This window comes from Oncorhynchus keta, chromosome 22 (assembly GCF_023373465.1).
Source record: "Oncorhynchus keta strain PuntledgeMale-10-30-2019 chromosome 22, Oket_V2, whole genome shotgun sequence".
Taxonomy (NCBI): Eukaryota; Metazoa; Chordata; class Actinopteri; order Salmoniformes; family Salmonidae; genus Oncorhynchus; species Oncorhynchus keta.
Genome location: NC_068442.1, coordinates 33,188,514 through 33,210,337, shown reverse-complemented (window position 1 = coordinate 33,210,337; position 21,824 = coordinate 33,188,514). Strand labels below are relative to the sequence as shown.

The 21,824-nt window shown below is 41.0% G+C and overlaps 1 protein-coding gene across 11 annotated transcripts in view; it reads right to left on the bottom strand.

The window, feature by feature from the left end:
- Positions 1–739: 739 nt before the first annotated feature.
- The window catches only part of LOC118401366 (kelch-like protein 25), a 997,662-nt gene continuing 976,577 nt past the window's right edge, over positions 740–21,824 (bottom strand). For 9 of the 11 annotated variants that reach the window (XR_008075527.1, XR_008075528.1, XR_008075531.1 and 6 more), the window contains 2 exons: positions 7,866–7,944; positions 740–7,524 (listed from right to left, as the gene is read on the bottom strand). The gene's annotated coding sequence lies outside the window, so the exon portion shown is untranslated. The remainder of the gene's footprint in view (positions 7,525–7,865; positions 7,945–21,824) is intronic. The other 2 variants (XR_004829242.2, XM_035798804.2) reach the window with 2 other exon arrangements.

Sequence of the window (21,824 nt, the reverse complement as noted above, 5' to 3'; positions counted from 1 at the left end):
TGAGCTGGAAATATCTCTGTTGTGGTCCGCTTCCACACCTGTCACTCCCAGCCTAATGGGTCATGCTAATAGCTTCTCACTGTAGCAGAGCAAACGTTACAGGTTAAGACCCTTGTATCCCGGGAAAGAGAGGGTTGCAAGGCAAACAGTTATAAATAGAACTCTAAATAATTGATTTAGGCAGACAACATATTCAGCAGAGCGAGGTTTATTGTTACTGTTGCCTTCACTGGGCTAGCTTTAGGGTCTTTATATTGGTGCTCATGAAGGAGGGATTCTATATACAAGTGAAAATACAGAATGGGTCATTTGATGCAGCATACTGTAAGAGTAAGTGTTTTGAATCTTAAAGTAAAATAAAAAATATCGACCAAACTGTGCTTCCAAAAAACCTTGCATTAAATAATGAATCTTAGCTTTCAAGAGAACATATTTCTTGCATTGTTGTTGCTACAGCCAGTGAAGTGGACACCTCCTTCGACTACTTGACTGACTTAGCTGTGTCTATTACCTCTTCTATTAACGTTCCCATCACACTAACCACATCAGAAAAAGGATGAAATTCCGGAATAAATCCCCACTGCTCTTAATCTAACTCTAATTACGATCATAAGATGATTTTGTCTACTTCAAAGCCCTCTGGAATGTCTGCATTAGAGGTGTGACAAATCAGGACGGCAGGCTGAGGCCCTCAATTAATCCCCGTCCCTGTACTTATGGAACCAACCAGTAGTCAATGTAAATTAAAAAGTAATTTATTCAAACACTTTAACAGAGTGGATTTATGACAAACCTTTCTACCAGTATTAGGCACAAGGAATTCAGTTCACAAGGAGGCATTATTACAGTCCTTGAAGCTACCCCCCACATGGAAAAGTAACTGTAGTTCAAAAGTGAGTCTTTATCATTTAAAAAAAAGTCCCCCCTCCTACGGGGCTTCTGAAGAAAAAGGTTGTAGCTTCTGGGCAGCTATCATTCCACAAATGAACTCCAGATATAAACCAAATTCACCCCTGGAAAAATCCCAATATCAAAGCTTAGTACCCTCATTGACATATTATCAAATGTATAGTGCCAAAGTTGTATAACTAAAACACACATCAACCACAGTGGGTACAGATGCAATTTCAACATCTAGTTTTGATTTTAAATTTGGTTGAGTTGTCAACAAATGTGAATTCAACTTGAAATCAACAAGAAATGTCACCATGTCCATTGGATTTAGGTTAAAAGGTGGGTGAAAAAAAGACAATTCCCCTACGTTGATTACTTTTTACTAATCCAAATCAGTTTTCACAGTTTTTAAATGTAATCACATTTAATTTGGGGGTTGAAATGACATGGAAACAATCTTGATTAAACCAGTGAGTAATGGGTATCGTTTCATACCTTCAAAAAATGCTTCAATGATAAGAGGTCAACAATAGCAAATTGTGCTGTGGTGTTGACAGGAGTCCCAGGCTGAATTGTTTCATAGATACAAAGTAAATACAGTACAACTGCTTATACTTTAACATGTACTTCCCCTGAAAGTTAGATGATACGTGTTGTGTTTCTTTGATATACAGTATCTCATTGTTTTAAAGAGTTGACTTGCAATGTAGTGTAGGGCTGCTTGTTGGATCTGAGTGTCTGCTGAGGCTCATTAACAGTGTGTGCTGAAAGCCTACAGCAAAGCGCTAACAAACAGCACCACATTTTATGATGGAAGGGATAGTGTTCCTGCTTACTGTAGTTAATTAATTGTCATTTACAAAAAACAATCACCCCTTAAGACTACATCGCCTGGGTTCAAAGCTGGAATGATCTAATAGGGGATCCCTCAAATAATACGACATTTAAAAATGGCCTCAGTTAGATATACTGAGCAATGATACCCAAATCGGTTGTCTGTCTATAAAGGGTGTTTCTCTCCATTGTCATGAATAAGACTGTTAGGAAGCATGGTATGGATGTCTCTTTGTGATGTGAGGGAGAAGATCCAGGAAATGGCATCCCACTTGGAGGCGCTTGTGTTCTGCCGTTGGACCCCTCAGATAATCTGGAACAGTCTTTACCTCCGATGGGGTGTTTGGCGTAACAGCTATAGCTGGGCGACCCTGGCGGAACCAAACCCTTCACTCGCTTGACACCTCGTTGGTCTACAGGCAGGCAAGCCCCAGCAAGCCTCTGCTTGTCACTATGGCCGGAAACATGTGACATCTGTGAACAGAGAGGCGGATGGATACACAGTGAAACCAAAGTCTCATGTCTCAGAGGCAAAACACTGAAATAGACAAAACAGCGCCAATGAGGAATACAGACTCAAGACATCAACACAACTTATTGGTTTATTCAGATCCCCATTAGAAGCAGCAGCTATTCTTCCACAGATACACTGATAGACAAGGTCACACAAATGTAAAATACAACGATATACAAACAATACAACTAAATAATGTGTAGACTGTTAGTGTGTGCATAATTTCAGTCCCTATTGTGCCATGAGATGTTTTATACATTTTTAATGGTCATTTTGCTTGAGTAATTGGAGATGGAAGGGAGTTCCATGCGATCATGGCTCTGTATAGTAAATACTGTGTGTTGGCATGAATTCGTTTTGGACTTGGGCTGTGAAGAGCCCCTGGTGGCATTTATTGTGGGGTCTATATGGGTGTCTGAGCTGTATGTTATTTGATTATGCAGACAATCTGGAATTTTCATCACAGTAATATTTCTCATAAAAACTAGGAGAAGCAGTTCATTTCTCGTCAACCCTCAGGGCTCCTGAGTGGCGCAGCGGTCTAAGGCACTGCATCTCAGTGAAAGCGATGTCATCACAGTCCCTGGTTTGAATCCAGACTGAATCACATCTGGCTGTGATAGGGAGTCCCATAGGGCGGGGCACAATTGACCCAGCGTCGTCCAGGTTTGGCCAGGGTACGCCGTGATTGTAAATAAGATACATGTAAATAAGAATTTGTTCTTAAACTGACTTGCCAAGTTAAATAAAGGTCAAATAAAGCAGGAATGTCTGGCATGCATATTGTTAACGTTAGTTCTGTATGTGCAATTAAACCCCCTGTAGGTTTAAGTCCTTAGATCACAATATCTACTAAGCTAACGTATGGAATTGTTATAAGTTGTTCATAAAATGTATCCTTTAGCCATTTGATTTAGAATTTTTTAGGACCTATGTAGGTATCAAAAAACATTTAACATTGAATCCTATCCTATGCTTCACGGAATTGTGGCTGAATGACGACATGGATATTCAGCTAGAAGGATACACTCTGCACCGGCAGGATAGAACAGCACACTCCGGTAAGACGAGGGGGGGGGGGTCTGTGCATATTTGTAAACAACAGCTGGTGCACGAAATCTAAGGAAGTCTCTAGATTTTGCCCGCCAGAAGTTGAGTATATTGTGATAAACTGCAGGCCACACTACTTGCCTAGAGAGTTCTCCACTATACTTTTCGTGGCTGTTTATTTACCACCACAGACAGATGCTGGCACTAAGACCGCACTCAGTCAGCTGTATAAGGAAATAAGCAAACAGGAAACCACTCACCCAGAGGCGGCGCTCCTAGTGGCCGCAGACTTTAATGCAGGGAAGCTTAAACCAGTTCTACCAAATCTCTATCAACATGTTAAATGTGCAACCAGAGGGAAAAAATTATAGATCACCTGTACTCCACACACAGAGACGCGTACAAAGCTCTCCCTCGCCCTCCAGTTGGTAAATCCGACCACAACGTTATCCTCCTGATTCCCGCTTACAAGCAAAAATGAAAGCAGGATGCATCAGTGACTCGGTCTATAAAAAAATGGTCAGATGAAGCAGATGCTAAACTACAGGACTGCTTTGCTATCACAGACGAGAACATGTTCCGGGATTCTTCCAATGACATTGAGGAATACACCACATCAGTCACTGGCTTTATCAATAAGTACATTGAGAACATTGTCCCCACAGTGACTGTATGTACATACCCCAACCAGAAGCTATGGATAACAGGCAACATTTGCACTGAGCTAAAGGGTAGAGCTGCCGCTTTCAAAGTGCGGGATTCTAACCCGGAAACTTACAAGAAATCCCGCTATGCCCTGCGAAGAACCATCAAACAGGCAAAGCGTCAATACAGGGCTAAGATTGAATCATACTTCACCGGCTCTGACGCACGTCGGATGTGACAGGGCTTGCAAACTATTACAGACTAAAAAGGGAAGCATAGCCGCAAGCTGCCCAGTGACACGAGCCTACCAGACGAGCTAAATCACTTCTATGCTTGCTTCGAGGCAAGCAACGCTGAGGCATGCATGAGAGCATCAGCTGTTCAGGACGACTGTGTGATCACGCTCTCCGTAGCCGATGTGAGTAAGACCTTTAAACAGGTCAACATACACAAGGCTGCGGGGCATGACGGATTACCAGGACGTGTGCACCGGGCATGTGCTGACCAACTGGCAGGTTTCTTCACTGACATTTTCAACATGTCCCTGATTGAGTCTGTAACATGCATCAAGCAGACCACCATAGTTCCTATGCCCAAGAACACAAAGGCAACCTGCCTAAACGACTACAGACCCATAGCACTCACCTCCGTAGCCATGAAGTGCTTTGAAATGCTGGTAATGGCTCACATCAACACCATTATCCTAGCTCAGCGTTCAACACCATAGTACCCTCAAAGCTCATCACTAAGCTAAGCATCCTGGGACTAAACACCTCCCTCTGCAACTGGATCATGAACTTCCTGACAGGCCGCCCCCAGGTGGTGAGGGTAGGTAGCAACACATCTGCCACGCTGATCCTCAACACTGGAGCTCCCCAGGGGTGCGTACTCAGTCCCCTCCTGTACTCCCTGTTCACCCATGACTGCATGGCCAGGCACGACTCCAACACCATCATTAAGTTTGCTGACGACACAATAGTGGTAGGCCTGATCACCGACAACGACGAGACAGCCTATAGGGAGGAGGTCAGAGTCCTGGCCGGGTGGTGCCAGAATAACAACCTATCCCTCAATGTAACCAAGACTAAGGAGATGATTGTGGACTACAGGAAAAGGAGCACAGAGCACATCCCCATTCTAATCGACGGGGCTGTAGTGGAACCGGTTGAGAGATTCAAATTCCTTGGTGTCCACATCAACAACAAACTAGATTGGTCCAAACACACCAAGACAGTCATGAAGAGGGCACGACAAAGCCTATTCCCCCTCAGGAAACTAAAAAGATTTGTCATGGGTCCTGAGATCCTCAAAAGGTTCTACAGCTGCAACATCGAGAGCATCACTGCCTGGTACGGCAATTGCTCGGCCTGCGAGCACAAGGCATTTCAGAGTGTAGTGCGTACTGCCCAGTACATCACTGGGGCAAAGCTGCCTGCCATCCAGGACCTCTACACCAGGCGGTGTCAGAGGAAGGCCCTAAAAAGCCACAAACTGTTCTCTCTACTACCGCATGGCAAGCGGTACCGGAGTGCCAAATCTAGGACAAAAAGGCTTCTCAACAGTTTTTAACCCAAGCCATAAGACTCCTGAACAGGTAACCAATGGTTACCCGGACTATTTGCATTGTGTGTGTCCCCCCAACCCCTCTTTTACTCTGCTACTACTCTCTGTTAATCTTATATGCATAGTCACTTTAACTATACATTCATGTACATACTACCTCAATTGGCCTGACCAACCGTTGCTCTAACTGGGCTATCGACATTGTGTCCCACCACCCGCCAACCCCTTTTTACGCTTCTGCTACTCTCTCATCATATATGCACAGTCACTTTAACAATACCTACAAGTACATTCTACCTCAATAAGCCTGACTAACAGGTGTCTGTATTTAGCCTTGCCACTCTTTTTTTCAAATGTCTTTCTACTGTTGTTTTACTTCTTTACTTACCCACACACACACACACCTTTTTTTGGCACCATTGGTTAGAGCCTGTAAGTAAGCATTTCACTGTAAGGTTTACACCTGTTGTATTCGGCGCACGTGACAAATAAACTTTGATTTGATTTACTGCTATAGAAACGCATTGAATAATTCATAAATAGCAAAACACAGTAAAATAAATTAATAATACGGAACAAGATTTTGAAGTGTCTGTCCTATATCCGAGAGATATAAAACTCAGGTTTGGTCACATAATTTGTGGCTCATTTTACCCCATATGCACTTTTTGCAATTTTTACAGCCAGGTCCTGGGTTACCTTCAGATCCCCTGAAGCTTGTGTGTGTCGATGAGCAGATCAACCAACATCTTCATGCATCTTTTGCCTGCTTACCTCGGTTTATTTAAATAAAAAAAATAAAAAACCTTGCCGATGACAAGCATACCCATAACATGATGAAGCCACCACCATGCTTGGAAATATGAAAAGTTGTACTCAGTGATTTTACCCAAACATAAGGTTTTGTATTCAGAACATAAAATGAATTTCTTTGCCACATGTTTTGCATTTTTACTTTAGTGCCGTATTGCAAACAAGATGCATGTTTTGGAATATTTTTATTCTGTACAGGTTTCTCTTTCACGCTGTCATTTCGGTTAGTATAGTTTAGAAATTACAATGTTGTTAATCCATTCTCCATTTTGTCATATCCCAGCCAATTTTACTCTAACTGTTTCCTTCCTCTTGGTTTCCTTCCTCTTCGGTAACTGAGTTAGGAAGGACACCTGCATATTTGTAGTGACTGGGTGTATTGATCCACCGTCCAAAGTGTAATTCATAACTTCATGCTCAAAAGGGATATTCAATGTCTGCATTAATTTTTAGCTGCCCTTTGTGAGGCATTGGAAGACCTCCCTGGTCTTTGTGTTTGATACTCACTGCTTGATTGAGGAACCCTACAGATAATTGTATGTGTGGGGTACATACAGTTGAAGTCGGAAGTTTACATACACTTAGGTTGGAGTCATTAAAACTCTTTTTTCAACAACTCCACAAATTTCTTGTTAACAAACTAGAGTTTTGGCAAGTCGGTTCGGACATCTACTTCGTGCATGACACAAGTAATTTTACCAACAATTGTTAACAGACAGATTATTTCACTTACAATTCACTGTATCACAATTCCAGTGGGTCAGACGTTTACATGCACTAAGTTGACTGTGCCTTTAAATAGCTTGGAGTTTACAGGTTTTTGTTCCAGCCCTTTACGAACACCTCATTCAACTAATTGTGGTCTAAATGTAAGACTTTCACACAGTGCAATCCCCCAGAAGTCACATCTGTATTTTAGAATGAACGTCATAAATTACAATGACCTGAACAATCTGCATGACAAACAATAACCTGGATGAATCTATTTCTATATCAAACAAAAGTTTATTGGTCACGTCACAGATTAGCAGATGTTATAGCTGGTGCAGCGAAATGCTTATGCTTCTAGCTCCAGCAGTGCAGTAAGTATCTAACATTGTGATGTTGCACACCCCTGAAACAAATCCTGGGATATGGTGATTGTCCTGGTGGCTGGGGGGTTCTCAAGTTCTTTACATCTGCCCAGGTGTCAGGGTGGGATATCCTTCAACCTGGAACAAGCACAGATAAGAGGGGATATATTAACCTCACTGCTCAAATTCCAGTGCTGGTTCAAGTTGCTGAAGCCACAACAACCTCTTAAATGTGCAATTGTTTTGTTAAGTTTTGCATATTTATAGACTTGATCAAGTTGTTTACATTAAGAGTAGTAAAATAACTTATCCTCTAATTTTAACTAGTAAAGACAAACCCAACGGTACAACACAATATCGTAAGAGAAAGTCAGCAAACATTAGGTAAACAGACTCAACAGAATGCACAAATAACTTGGATTAGATTGAACACAATTGGCTGCATTTACATTTTTCCATCAGATGTTGAAATGTCTTACCTCCAAATGAGTTAAGCATAACTCTTTCCTCCTGCTAAGCCAATTGCGTGAAATGCCAATCAGGTGCCCTCTTTAGTCCCTGAAAACAAATGGGAAAACTAATTTGCCACATGTCTTTAGCTGGCTAGCAAATTAGCCAATTCATGATAAAAAAAATAAAATCTGTCTGGGTCTTAACAATTAACACTACTAAATCTACGATTAGTGTTTAATTTCCGGTCACAACTTCAGACGCAATCGTTAGGCAAGGGCAATTTCAGTGTAGGAAAGGATGAAACAGCGTCTGTGCCACCAGTAAGTACAGATAGTAGTATAAATCCCCTCATACAGTCCCCACAGCCGGACAATGTTCTCATGGCTTCTGGAAGGAAATGCTGTAGGAACGCTCAACCGGTGTCGCTCATTCAGCCAACAGAAACTTTGAACAGGTTCTCCCCATTAAGCAGCGGGTCGGAGTCAGAGGCCAAGCCTTCTCTTGTCTCTATTTCTCCCATTACGGGGTCTGAGACGCCGAAGCCGCCCACCATTAGCTCTGACAAATTGAAAACCCTAGTCATTGGCGACTCCATTACCCGCAGTATTAGACATAAAATTAATCATCCAGCGATCATAAACTGTTTACCAGGGGGCAGGGCTGCCGACATTAAGGCGAATCTGAAGATGGTGCTGGCTAAAACTAAAACTGGTGAGTGTAGAGTGTATAGGGTTTAGAGAGGTCAACCGATTAATCGGAATGGCCGATTAATTTGGGCCGATTTCAAGTTTTCATAACAATCGGAAATGATATTTTTGGGCGACGATTTGACTTTTTCTTTTACACCTTTATTTAATCTTTATTTAACTAGGCAAGTCAGTTAAGAACACATTCGTACTTTCAATGACGGCCTAGGAACGGTGGGTTAACTGCCTCGTTCAGGGGCAGAAAGACAGATTTTCACCTTGTTTTTTATTTTTATTTTACTTTTATTTTACCTTTATTTAACTAGGCAAGTCAGTTAAGAACAAATTCTTATTTTCAATGACGGCCTAGGAACAGTGGGTTAACTGCCTGTTCAGGGGCAGAACGACAGATTTGTACCTTGTCAGCTCAGGATTTGAACTTGCAACCTTTCGGTTACTAGTCCAACTCTCTAACCACTAGGCTACCCTGCCGCCCCAGGGGAGCTAAGGGAACCAATCTTGCAACCTTATAGTTAACTAGTCCAACGCAATAACGACCTGCCTCTCTCTCGTTGCACTCCACAAGGAGACTGCCTGTTACGCAAATGCAGTAAGCCAAGGTAAGTTGCCAGCTAGCATTAAACTTATCTTATGAAAAAACATCAATCATAATCACTAGTTAACTACACATGGTTGATGATATTACTAGATATTATCTAGCGTGTCCTGTGTTGCATATAATCTTACTGAGCATACAAGCATACAAGTATCTAAGTATCTGACTAAGCGGTGCTAGGCAGAAGCAGGCGCGTAAACATTCATTCAAACTGCACTTCCATGCGTTTTGCCAGCAGCTCTTCGTTGTGCGTCAAGCATTGCGCTGTTTATGACTTCAAACCTATCAAATCCCGAGATGTGGCTGGGGTTACCGAAGTGAAATGGCTGGCTAGTTAGCGCGCGCTAATAGCGTTTCAAACTTCACTAGCTCTGAGCGGGTGGTTGTTTCCCTTGCTTTGCATGGGTAACGCTGCTTCGAAGTGGTGGCTGTTGTCGTTGTGTTGCTGGTTCGAGCCCATGGAGGAGCGAGGAGAGGGACGGAAGCTATACTGTTACACTGGCAACACTAAAGTGCCTATAAGAACATCCAATAGTCAAAGGTTAATGAAATACAAATGGTATAGAGGGAAATAGTCCTAAAATAACTACAACCTAAAACTTCTTACCTGGGAATATTGAAGACACATGTTAAAAGGAACCACCAGCTTTCATATGTTCTTATGTTCTGAGCAAGGAACTGAAACGTTAGCTTTCTTACATAGCACATATTGCACTTTTACATTCTTCTCCAACACTTTGTTTTTGCATTATTTTAACCAAATTGAACATGTTTCATTATCTACTTGAGGCTAAATAGATTTTATTGATGGATTATATTAAGTTAAAATAAGTGTTAATTCAGTATTGTTGTAATTGTCATTATTACAAATACTTTTTTTATTTTATATCGGCCGATTAAGCGATATCGGCCCCTTTGGTCCTCCAATAATCGGTATCGGTGTTGAAAAATCATAATCGGTCGACCTCTAACAGGGTTATTGTTATCCAACTCGGCACCAACGATGTTAGGATGAAACCGTCAGGTCACCAAGCGCAACATAGCTTCAGCATGTAAATCAGCTAGAAAGATGTGTCGGTAATTGTCTCTGGCACCCTCCCAGTTAGGGGGAGTGATAAGCTCTACAGCAGAGTTTCACAACTCAATCGCTGGTTGAGAACTGTTTTCTGCCCCTCCCAAAAGATGGAATTTGTAGGTAATTGGTCCTCTTTCTGGGACTCACCCACAAACAGGACCAAGCCTGGCCTGTTGAGGAGTGAAGGACTGAGTGAAGGTGTTTTCATCTTATCTACGAACATAGACAGGGCTCTAACTCCCCTAGCTATACAATGATATAGGGTGCAGGCCAGGCAGCAGGCTATTAGCCAGCCTGCCAGCTTAGTGGAGTCTGCCACTAGCACAGTCAGCGTAGTCAGCTCAGCTATCCCCATTGAGACTGTCTGTGCCTCGACCTAGGTTGGGCAAAACTAGACACGGCGGTGTTCGCCTTAGCAATCTTTACTGGAATAAAGACCTTCTCCATTCCTGCCATAATTGAAAGAGATTGTGATACCTCACATCTCAAAATAGGGCTACTTAATGTTAGATCCCTCACTTCCAAGGCAGTTATAGTCAATGAACTAATGGCTGATCATAATCTTGATGTGATTGGCCTGACTGACACATGGCTTAAGCCTGATGAATTTACTGTGTTAAATGAGGCCTCACCTCCTGGTTACAGTAGTGACCATATCCCCCACACATCCCGCAAAGGCAGAGGTGTTGCTAACATTTACGATAGCAAATTTCAATTTACAAAAAAAACTGAAATGTTCGTCTTTTGTGCTTCTAGTCATGAAATCTATGCAGCCTACTCAATCACTTTTTATAGCTACTGTTTACACGCCTCCTGGGCCATATACAGCTTTCCTCACTGAGTTCCCTGAATTCCTATTGGCCCTCTTAGTCATAACAGATAATATTCTAATCTTTGGTGACTTTAATATTCACATGGAAAAGTCCACAGACCCACTCCAAAAGGCTTTCGGAGCCATCATCAGTGGGTTTTGTCCAACATGTCTCCGGACCTACTCACTGCCACAGTCATACTTTGGACCTAGTTTTGTTTACTGGAATAAATGTTATGGATCTGAATGTTTTTCCTCATAATCCTGGACTATCAGACCACCATTTTATTACGTTTGCAATCGCAACAAATAATCTGCTCAGATCCCAACAAAGGACCATCAAAATTCGTACTATAAATTCTCGGACAACCCAAAGATTCCTAGATGCCCTTCCAGACTCCCTCCACCTACCCAAGGACGTCAAAGTACAAAAATCAGTTAACCACCTGAGAAACTCAATTGAACCTTGCACAATACCCTAGATGCAGTCGCACCCCTAAAAACATGTGTCATAAGAAACTAGCTTCCTGATATACAGAAAATACCCGAGCTCTGAAGAAAGCTTCCTGAAAATTGGAACGGAAATGGCTCTACACCAAATTGGAAGTCTTCCAACTAGCTTGGAAAGACAGGACTGTGCAGTACCAACTTAATCGAGGAAAATAAGAACAATACAAAATAAAATGTATTTTTGATACTGTCGCAAAGCTAACTAAAAAGCAGCATTCCCCAAGAGAAGATGGCTTTCACTTCAACAGTGATTAATTCATGAACTTCTTTGATGAAAAGATCATGATCATTAGAATGCAAATTACGGACTCCTCTTTAAATCTGGATATACCGCCAAAGCTCAGTTGTCCTGAGTCTGCACAACTCTGCCAGGATCTAGGATCAAGGGAGACACTCAATTTTTTAGTACTATATATCTTGACACATTGATGAAAATAATCATGGCCTCTAAACCTTCAAGCTGCATACTGGACCCTATTTCAACTAAACTACTGAAAGAGCTGCTTCCTGTGCTTGGTCCTCCTATGTTGAACATAATAAACGGCTCTCAATCCACCGGATGTGTACCAAACTCACTAAAAGTGGCAGTAATAAAGCTTCTCTTGAAAAAGCCAAACCTTGACCCAGAAAATATTTTAAAAACTATCGGCCTATATCGAATCTTCCATTCCTCTCAAAACATTTTGAAAAAGCTGTTGCGCAGCAACTCACTGCCTTCCTGAAGACTAACAATGTATTCTTAATGCTTCAGTCTGGTTTTAGAACCCATTATAGCACTGAGACTGCACTTCTGAAGGTGGTAAATGACCTATTAATGGCTTCAGACAGAGGCTCTGCATCTGTCCTCGTGCTCCTAGACCTTAGTGCTGCTTTTGATACCATCGATCACCACATTCTTTTGGAAAGATTGGAAACGGAAAATGGTCTACACAGAAAAGTTCTGGCCTGGTTTAAATCTTATCTGTTGGAAATGTATCAGTTTGTCTCTGTGGATGGTTTGTCTTCTGACAAATCAAATGTCAATTTCGGTGTTCCTCAAGGCTCCGTTTTAGGACTACTATTGTTTTCACTATATATTTTACCTCTTGGTGATGTAATTTGAAAACATAATGTTCATTTTCACTGCTATTCGGATGACACACAGCTGTACATTTTGATGAAACATGGCGAAGCCCCAAAATTGCCCTCCCTGGAAGCCTCTGTTTCAGACATAATGAATTGGATGGCCGGCAAATGTTCTACTTTTAAACCTAGACAAAACATATATGCTTGTTCTCGGTCCCAAGAAACAAAGATCTTCTGTTGAATCTGACAATTAATCTTGATGGTTGTACAGTCGTCTCAAGTAAAACTGTGAAGGACCTCTGCATTACACTGAACCCTGAACTTTCTTTTGAAGAACATATCAAGACTGTTTCAAGGACAGCTTTGGTCCAACTACGTAACATTGCAAAAATCTGAAACTTTCTGTCCAGAAATGACGCAGAAAAACGTATCCATGCTTTTGTCACTTCTAGGTTAGACTACTGAAATGCTCTACTCTCCGGCTACCCGGAAAAAGCACAAAATAAACTCCAGTTAGTGCTTAACACGGCTGGTAGAATCTTGCTAGAACCCACAAATTTGATCATATTACTCCAGTGCTAGGCTCTCTACACTGACTTCCTGTTAAGGCAAGGGCTGATTTCAAGATTTTACTGCTAACCTACAAAGCATTACATGGGCTTGCTCCTACCTATCTTTCCGAATTGGTCCTGCCTTACATACCTACCCGTACACGACGCTACGGTCACAAGACACAGGCCTCCTTACTGTCCCTAGAATTTCTAAGCAAACAGCTGGAGGCAGGGCTTTCTCCTATAGAGCTCCATTTTTATGGAATGGTCTGCCTACCCATGTGAGAGACGCAGACTCGTTCTCAACCTTTAAGTCTTTATTGAAGACTCATCTTTTCAATAGGTCCTGTGATTGAGTGTAGTCTGGCCCAGAAGTGTGAAGGTGAATGGAAAGGCACTGGAGCAAGGAACCACCCTTGCTGTCTCACTTGGCCGGCCCCCCTTTCACCACCCCTATTACAGGGCCTGAGTCACTGGCTTACTGGTGATCTTCCTGTCCGGGTTGGCGCCCCCCCTTGGGTTGTCTCAGGATGGTAAGTTGGTGGTTGAAGATATCCCTCTAGTGGTGTGGGGGCTGTGCTTTGGCAAAGTGGGTGGGGTTATATCCTTCCTGTTTGGCCCTGTCCGGTGGTATCATCGGATGGGGCCACAGTGTCTCCTGACCCCTCCTGTCTCAGCCTCCAGTATTTATGCTGCAGTAGTTTATGTGTTGGGGAGCTAGGGTCATTCTATTATATCTGGAGTATTTCTCCTGTCTTATCCAGTGTCCTGTGTGAATTTAAGTATGTTCACTCTTTTTCTCTCTTTCTTTCTCTCTCGGAGGAACTGAGCCCTAGGACAATGCCTCAGACCGACCTGGCCTGATGACTCCTTGCTGTCCCCAGTCCACCTGGCCATGCTGCTGCTCCAGTTTAAACTGTTCTGCCTGCGGCTATGGAACCCTGACCGGACGTGCTACCTGTCCCAGACCTGCTGTTTTCAAATCTCTACAGACAGCAGGAGCGGTAGAGATACTCTGAATGATCGGCTATGAAAAGCCAACTGACATTTACTCCTGAGGTGCTGATCTGTTGCACCCTCAACAGCCACTGTGATTATTATTATTTGACCCTGCTGGTCATTTATGAACATTTGAACATCTTGGCCATGTTCTGTTATAATCTCCACCCGGCACAGCCAGAAGAGGACTGGCCACCCCTCATAGCCTGGTTCCTCTCTAGGTTTATTCCTAGCTACCGTGCTTCTACACCTGCATTGCTTCTACATTGTTTGCTGTTTGGGGTTTTAGGCTGGGTTTCTGTACAGCACTTTGTGACATCAGCTGATGTAAGAAGGCCTTATAAATACATTTGATTGATTAGTTAGTTTAGTTGTTCATCATAGCTTTCACGTTTGACATGTCCGAGATTCTTTTTAACGCAAATTCAGATGGCGACACTTGCTTCGCCCTCATGTTGGTGCTAGCAAGCAGGCTAGGTATAAGCCAATCCAGTAGGATCTGGAAATTATATTGAGCTTCGATTGGTTAATAGCAAAAGGATGTCGGAGTATTTGCATAAATTTCAGCTTTCCCCCAACTATGGCCCCGCCCTGTTTATGTCCCTCTCCCATTTTCGCTGCTCGCGTCATCCAACAGTTCCATCGCCCACTTCGCTTCAGTCATTAAAAATGGGCTTCTGTTATTTCATCGTCCCCAACGCGGCTCTTGTGTTAGCTAGCTTGACAACAGGCTGATAAACACCAGTGACTCAACATTGGAAATAATATGAAATAATTTTAACATTAACATAATTTGGTGAATAAATGTTTTACAGTTGGAAGTGTTATTACTTATCCTTTTGGATTTCTCTCTCCAACGAGGGGACTTATGTCCGCCAGCAAGCAGGAGGATGAATACAAACACGACAACCCAACCTTCATCAAATATACAAGCCCTTATTAAGATAGAAGGGGTGAGGGTAGTCACTAGTTACCACAGCCACAAAGTATGAGTTTCAGCTGAACCCCACCTAGTCTACAATATATTTACCCTTTCAATGCATTCACTGTGCAAATGTGACTCACCAGTTCAAATCAGTCTTATGTAGCAACATTTTAAATTGAATAAAAGTAGACTCAGAGATACAAAATGGTATAGCATACACTGCAATTAGGAACAATGGGCAAGTAATTCTGCTTTGAAAGTTGATCAACTTGTAAACTCACTTTTGAGAAAAGGACCAACTGGGAGTTCTCGCTTGTCTACACCCATTCAGCATTGTTCACACCCTCTTAAACCAGCCCCACCCATCTCTTTAAGGATTCGCATGAGGTCATGTGTTAAAACAGTGAGTAGTATAGTAAAGACTAAGACTAAAAAGGTAATAGTAGCCTACAATAAGGAACAAATCCAGGTAAACATTGTCCAGATAAATATTATAGACACTTACCCAGACACAATTGTATAAATTGATGGGTTACGTGAAATAAATGCTATAACCCCCAGCCACATTCAGTGGTAAAAAAACAACTAAACTGTCAGAATAAAATCATAAATCACTTCAAATTCCTTATATTAAACCAGACGGCACAATTCCATTTATTGGAGTGTGCCCCTGGCTCTCGTCAACACAAGACAATTTACAAAAAAAGCATGTGTTTAGTGAGTGGGCCAGATCAGAGGCAGTAGGGATGTTCTCTTGATAAGTGTGAATTGGACAATTTCTATCAAAATGTAACAAGTAGTTTGGGTGCCAAGGAAAATGTATTGAGTAAAAATAATTTTCTTTATGAATGTAGTGAAGTAAAAGTAGCCCCCAAAAATATAGAAAAAAAGTAAAGCAGTGTACAGGTACCACAAAAAAGTACTTTAATAAAAATACTTCACACCACTGCCCAAATTCTTTCACACCAGTACATTTACATACTTTATAAACTGTTACACATGCACTTTTCATAGTATTCCGTACATAAGTTAAGGCCATGCAACCTGAGTGAGTTACTCATGTACAGTACATAAAGATGCATGCGCCAAATATTTCTGTAAATGACACTTGATACGGTCACACAATATTGTTGTGGTATGTTACGACCACACATACCAATATTTTGCTAAGTGGGTGGTCTCTACAGACGGTGTAAACTGTGCAGCCAAATGGTTACTTGCATAGTAGCAATATCAGAAATAGACATTTATATTAACACTATCTATCAGTGATTGATGAGGTAGTTATATGTATACAATCAGGGGAAAAGTGGGTGAGCAGCAGGATAAAAACATTTAATATTAGCAGCAACGTATGTGTTAGGAGAGAGTCATGTGAATAGAGGCACTGCAGATAGTGCTGATGACTGGGCCGTCCAAACCATGCATGAACGTTTCAAATGACATGTCCACACAGTCTGTAAGCCATTCAGTCACTACTATAGGATGTACACACACGTCAGTAAGCCATTCAGTCTTTACTATAAGATGACGTGTCCATAACAGTACGATTTCCCCCTTGTTTTGAGACATGCTCCTTTCATGCTTCCTTTCCATTTCTAGATAGCAAAAACAAAAGCAAAATGGTAAAATCAAAACTCCAGATCTGACAAAGCAGCAACATAAACGAAGCACAGTGGCGGGAAAACTCAAGAGGTATTACAGAAAAAATAAACATCTAAAAGCTGTATTGGACATAATACCATGAAGCGAGGAAGACAATACACTTCAACATGTTCAAGAGGCAAAATTAAGTTATTCAAAGTCTTCAAGAAGATAGCCTCCTCAAGAGAACTGCCATTCTCACCTCAGCAGGTAAATGTCCCTGCCATCAACTCAACTCCTAAAAGAAGAGACACAAGCACCAAGAAACTCACCCAGAAAGAAGAACCGAAGAAAGAAAACAATCCAAATTGAGGTCAAAGTTGCGCTACACAGAAAAGCTGCTGGAGAAGACCAAAGAGATTGTCAACCTAAAGAAAATAATTGAGATGATGGCCAAGAGGAAGCAGGTAATTGACAACATGGAAGGCAGATAGGTCCAGAAGAAAACTACAAAGAGAGGTCATCAGAGAACATTATTCAATAACAGCCAGAGAAGACTAATGCGCAAACTCATTAGCCGCTTCCTTCATCAAGATGAAGTCTCCACTGTAATAAATGGGAATCCGGAGAAATTCGGAAAAGAGCCAGATATTCCGTAAGAGAGCCCTGACAGACACTATGGCAAATCTTCATAGAAGTCTGAGAAACCAAGGCACAACCTTTCCAAGGTTCTACTTGCACATCATCATCTGCACATCTATCACTCCAGTGTTAATGGTAAATTGTAATTATTTCACCTCTATGGCCTATTTATTGCCTTTACCTCCCTAATCTTCTACATTTGCACACACTGTACATAGATTTTTCTATTGTGTTATTGACTGTAGTTTGTGTATCTCTTGTTTTTGTCGCATTGCTTTGCTTTATCTTGGCCAGGTTGCCGTTGTAAATGAGAACTTGTTCTCAACTGGCCTACCTGGTTAAATGATGGTGCAATAAAAAATTAAAATCTTTAAACTTAAGCCACTTTGGATTGGCCAGCAAAGAGTCCGACAGAAACATGTGCTTGCAAAATGCATGAAAACTTTGGCTTAAAGATAAAGAAGCTGCACCAGTGCTTGGGGTCATAGAAACGTCATCCCAAGGGACACTGTACAGGCCAGTGTGTGTAGTGATATGTGCTCTAATGTTTTTGTATGTGTTTATGTGTTTTGTTTTTAGCCTGTTATGTACTTTTGAAGCACTGCAAAATGAAATTGATTGAACTTAAATCCATGTCATGTTTTTAACTATACCTCAGTCTTAGTATCATTACCAAAATCAACCTCATTTCCGAACCTGTGTCCATTTAATGTTAATTTAACCTGTTAGTCCTATAGGGGCAGTATTTCATTTTTGGATAAAAAGACGTGCCCGTTTTTAGCGCAATATTTTGTCACGAAAAGATGCTCGACTATGCTTGGAATTGATAGTTTTGGAAAGAAGACACTCTGACGTTTCCAGAACTGCAAAGATTTTCACTGTGAGTGCCATAGAACAAAATCTACAGGCAAAACCAAGATGTTTGAGCGACCAGGAAATCAACAGGATTTCTGAAGGCACGTTTTCCATGATCGCCTTATATGGCCGTGAATGCGACAGGAATGAACGGACACTTCCTATCGTTTCCCCAGGTGTCTGCAGCATTGTGACGTATTTGTAGGCATATCATTGGAAGATTGACCATAAGAGACTACAATTGCCAAGTGTCCCGCACGGTGTCTGCGTGGAAATTGGTGCGCAAAAGTCAGCTACCAGTATTTTTCCATCCGAATCAGAGAAGAATGCACGCTTCCAGGGACGGCATTTCAATGAAGAGATATATGACAAAACACCTTGAGGATTGATTCAAACAACGTTTTCCATGTTTCAGTCGATATTATGGAGTTAATTCGGAAAAAGTTCGACGTTTAGGTGACTGAATTTTCGGTTAGTTTCGGTAGCCAAATGCATAGTAACAAAACGGAACGTTGTGTCCTACACAAGCATCTTTCAGGAAAAACTGGACATCTGTTATGTAACTGAGAGTCTCCTCATTGAAACATCTGAAGTTCTTCAAAGGTAAATTATTTTATTTGATCCCTTTGCTGGTTTTTGTGAATATGTTGCGTGCTAAATGCTAACGCTAAATGCTAACGCTAAATGCTAAGCTAGCTATCACCACTCTTACACAAATTATTGATTTTCTCTGGTTCTAAAGCATATTTTGAAAATCTGAGACGACAGGATTGTTAAGAAAAGGATAAGCTTGAGGGCAGGCATATTTATTTCATTTCATTTGCAATTTTTAGAAATCGCTAATGTTGCGTTATGGTAATGAGCTTGAGGCTGTAGTCACGATCCCGCATGCGGGATGGGGCGGACTAAGAGGTTTAATGAATGGAAAAGTTTGCTTTTAAATGCATATGCATAATCTATATGTTACGTTCTTTCAGGTTTGCCACATTTTGAAAATTTGTCAGGTGTCAATGCAATGTAAAAAATATTAGGTTGAAGATTGAGGAAGGTATTGCGGTAATGAGAGAAGTCAGTCAAAATCAAATAAACATTTTAAATTTAAAAATATATATTATTTCAGAGTTTCAAGTAACAAATCTTTTTTTTTTTTTTATGTGAAAATGTATTAGCTTTCCTAATGGTCTTGACGTTTTCAGAACCTTCATGTAATGAGATTAAGGACTTGTTTTGGAAAATATGTTCAAAAAAGGTGTTAAATTGTCAGTAAATGTTTTAAAAATGTATGCTCAAACACTTCAGACCTTGATATTAATGCCTAAAAAGGAAATTTGTTGATGCATGTCTTTAAAATCAATACACAAGTATATATTTTTAAACCTGCATATTTGTAAAAGACTCATGTTAGCAGGCAATATTAACTAGGGAAATTGTGTCACTTCTCTTGTGTTCAGTGTAAGCAGAGTCAGGGTATATGCAGCAGTTTGGGCTGCCTGGCTCGTTGAACTGTCTGAAGACCATTTCTTCCTAACAAAAGAACATAACTAATTTACCAGAATTTTACATAATTATGACATAACATTGAAGGCTGTGCAATTTAACAGCAATATTTAGACTTCTGGATGCCACCCGGTCGATAAAATACAGAACGTATCCGTATTTCACTGAAAAAAAATAAACGTTTTGTTTTCTAGATGAGTTTCCGGATTTGACCATATTAATGACCTAAGGCTCGTATGTGTGTTTATTATATTATAATTAAGTCTATGATTTGATATAGCAGTCTGAGCGGTGGTAGGCAGCAGCAGGATCGTAAGCATTCATTCAAACAGCACTTTCCTGCGTTTCCCAGCATCTATTCGCAATGTTTGAAGCGCAGCTCTGATTATGACTTCAAGCCTATCAACTCCCGAGATTAGGCTGGCAATACTATAGTGCCTATAAGAATATCCAGTAGTCAAAAGGTATATGAAATACAACATGGTATATAGAAATAGTCCTATAATAACTACAACCTAAAACTTAACTGGAAATATTGAAGACTCATGTTAAAAAGGAACCATCAGCTTTCATATGTTCTCATTTTCTGAGCAAGGAACTTAAACGTTTGCTGGCACATTGTACATTTACTTTCTTCTCCAACATTGTTTTTGCCTTATTTAAACCAAATTGAACATGATTTATTTGAGACTAAGTTGATTTTATTAATGTATTAAAATAAGTGTTCATTCAGTATTGTTGTAATTGTCATGAAAAGAAGGGAAAAAAATAAAGTTATATTTATAAAACGGCCCGATTAATCGGAACCGGCTTTTTTTGGTCCTCCAATAATTCGGTATCGGCGTTGAAAAATCATAATCGGTCGACCTCTATGGACAATAACACAAGCTATTTAGAAATGCATAGTCTTTCATTGTATGTAGCAATGTCACAAAATTTAATACAATTTTAGACAAAGCCTTTTAATTCAAATAGGCATTTATGTACTCAAATTAGTCTCGCAAGTAAATTAAATACTAACGTCCGTTTGGGTATGCGAATAACTGCCCATCCCTACTTAAACAGCGTCGAACAAGAGACTACGATGAGTTTAGCTTTTTCTGTTGATGAAATAGGTTAAAGCACTTTACAGGATAATATTTATGAATAATCCTGCAGATTTAACCTTCAAAGTTAGTAGATTCAGACGCTGGACTGCATTCCTTTACATTCAAAATGAGTAAAAGGCAGAGGACAGGCAATTACCTTTTAACTTGTTCTGTATCAGCCTACTATTGTGTAAGGCTCTCAGACAATATGGAACATGCCCTGGAAGTTGGTACCAATAAGTTTGCTTAACACGTCTCAATGCTTTGTATTTTTAACATCTCTGCACATCCTGCTTTCACACCCCACACAGTGTGGAAGAAAGGCAATTTTCTTTAAAGAAGAAACAATAGCGGATTTGGCATATCACCGGTTCATGGTAATTGTATGATGATGGATCTCAGCCTCCTATTACAGTGTAATGGCTCATGATATCCTTATCTGGACACCGGTCGAGACTGGAGCAGAATGAACATAGCTCTGCTGCATAATGCGATAAGGTTTGAAATTTCAGGGCGGGTAGGGATAGCAACGAGCCAGTGGATTTCAGGAAAGGGAAGTTCAGTGCAATGCCATGTCAGCCTGTTCAGACTACTGCCAATATACACTGCTCAAAAAAATAAAGGGAACACTAAAATAACACATCCTAGATCTGAATGAAAGAAATATTCTTATTAAATACTTTTTTCTTTACATAGTTGATTGTGCTGACAACAAAATCACACAAAAATCAAATTTATCAACCCATGGAGGTCTCGATTTGGAGTCCCACTCAAAATTAAAGTGGAAAACTTTACACTACAGGCTGATCCAACTTTGATGTAATGTCCTTAAAACAAGTCAAAATGAGGCTCAATAGTGTGTGTGGCCTCCACTTGCCTGTATGACCTCCCTACAACGCCTGGGCATGCTCCTGATGAGGTGGCGGATGGTCTCCTGAGGGATCTCCTCCCAGACCTGGACTAAAGCATCCGCCAACTCCTGGACAGTCTGTGGTGGATGGAGCGAGATATGATGTCCCAGATGTGCTCAATTGGATTCAGGTCTGGGGAACGGGCAGACCAGTCCATAGCATCAATGCCT